Here is a 2505-nt window from a genome sequence, read left to right as displayed (position 1 = left end):
AAAGAGTGTGTGTTTTGCCTGTATCGATAAAAACTGAGAAATAAAAACAGTTTTTGACCACGAAAAAATCGACAGCCATGTCTCTGAGTCGTCCTGCATCGCACCATACATTGACAATACAAAAACATAACGCAGAGTCTTCGGGTGTTGGGAGGCACAACGCGATGTTGCATGGATTTGGGTTACAGAACCGTACTGTAATAATTGTTGTTGAGCATCTTTTAATTGTGATAACAGAGTTAAACGTCATTGTTGGCTCCCAGTGTGCTTCAGTTGTGCGCCGTCATGTGTGATGCGCTGTGTGGTTTGGCTTTATAAAATCGGTTCGAGGTCAGTAAGCACAACCAGAATTAATACATAAGGCGCACCGTCAATTTTTGAGGGAATTAAAGGATTTTAAGTCCGCCTTATATCGAAAAGTACGGTAATCTTAAGAAAAAGATTTATAACTGCTTGCAGCTACATCAGTCACTTCAACTCTTCTCCAGAGGTCACTCGTTGTAGGTTTACATATGCTAAGCTTTAGACGCTATTTTGGAAATTTGTCATAATGTCATGTTTAAGCAAAAGTCATAGTGATGGATAAGACAATAGATGAGCATGTCATCACATAAAGGTTTATAAGTCAGAGTTATTGGAGGAGATGACGTCGACACTGTAACTGATTAGCAAAATGTGCTGATTTGCATGTGTGCCAATAAATCAGGTTAATTACAAAATATGGAAAACAACTGTTGAGCAGCTGTTTGACACTGTATCGACATGTGCAAATAAAAACAAACAATTTCTACTTTCTCTATATCTACTTGCCTGGTAAAATGCAAAGCTAATAGCTATCTTACTGAAGAGTCATATGTGCTAGATACTAGCTACCACAAATACTTTGTTCTCTGGGTACTGGAGAGGACTGGCTGTCAATTCCACAGTATCTGTTCATGCTTTTTTGGATTCTCCTCTAAAAAGAAAGATTACAAAATATAGATATTGTGTATATATCTAAATTGACATCATAAAACAGATGGAGCTAGTAGTAAATTTTGGATTAACACTGTCTTACAACTACTATCTGTTTTTCTTCCCAACCTTCACCATTCAAACTGAAGGCTATTTAATTTTCCATATGCAGATGACTTAGATCTCACCATGGCAGAAATTGGTAATTCGAATGATCTGGTGGCAGCAGGGATACAATCAGAACATCTGGATGTTTGATGTGAGGAGAAAATATTGTACCATGAAGGTCCCTGTGGCCTTGAGTGTAAACAGCTGAATTCCACTGGAAACCACTGAAATCTAACACTATAGTACCCTTACGCATGCGAACAGAACTTTAAAATTAAAACTAAATTTTTGCTATAGTACCCTTACGCATGCAAACAGAAATACAGATTACAACAGAAAGTCTGTCACATGTCAACAGGCAGATGAGTGGCAAAAGCAGGAAAGAAGTTCATTCCTCCCCCTCACTGGGGAGCAGCATCTGCAGGTCATACCAAGAAGCTCAGGAATGACAGATTCTTACAGTAGTGGAGTGGACGTTTGACAGATGAACACTGACGTGTCATGTACGCCAAAAACTTCAGTTGTTTACCGGCATGTTGGTAATATACTGTAACCATACATACAGCCACTGACATCACCATGAGTCATGACATCACTGCTGACTGTAGTATCACACTGACTCAATGCTGTTGTTAATGTGTTTGCCACAAATCGAATTTTGTGATCTGGGCCACATCATTTATCTTCATTCAATACTGCTGTAGTTTTAAGCACCTTTATGTGCAGAGACAACTCATATGTCAGACAGGCTTAGGGCAAAGACTCCACTAATGTAATGACTAATGTAGTGTATATATATATAGCTATATATAATAGAGAGAGATAGATAGAGAGATAGATAGATAGATAGAGTGGGTACGGAAAGTATTCAGACCCCCTTAAATTTTTCACTCTGTCATATTGCAGCCAAATCGTGCTAAAATCATCAGTTCATTTCTTTCTTCCTTAATGTACACACAGCACCCCATATTGACAGAAAAACACAGAATTGTTGACATTTTTGCAGATTTATTAAAAAAGAAAAGCTGAAATATCACATGGTCATAAGTATTCAGACCCTTTGCTGTGACACTCATATTTAACTCAGGTGCTGTCCATTTCTTCTGATCATCCTTGAGATGGTTCTACTCCTTCATTGGAGTCCATCCATCCATCCATCCATCCATCTATCCATCCATCCATCCATCCATCCATCCATCCATCCATCCATCCATCCATCCATCCATCCATCCATCCATCCATCCATCCATCCATCCATCCATCCATCAATCAATCATCAACCCCTTATCCGGGGCCGGGTCGCGGGGGTAACAGTCTGAGCAGGGACACCCAGACTTCCCTCTCCCTCCACAATTCCTCTAGCTCTTCTTGGGGGACCCCAAGGCGTTCCCAGGCCAGCTGAGCGACGTAGTCGCTCCAGCGTGTCCTAGGTCTTCCCCTAGG

This window comes from Cynoglossus semilaevis, chromosome W, assembly GCF_000523025.1.
Source record: "Cynoglossus semilaevis isolate Cse_v1.0 chromosome W, Cse_v1.0, whole genome shotgun sequence".
NCBI classification, from domain to species: Eukaryota; Metazoa; Chordata; class Actinopteri; order Pleuronectiformes; family Cynoglossidae; genus Cynoglossus; species Cynoglossus semilaevis.
The sequence above is the reverse complement of the archived record's forward strand: the minus strand, read 5'-3'. Positions refer to the sequence as shown.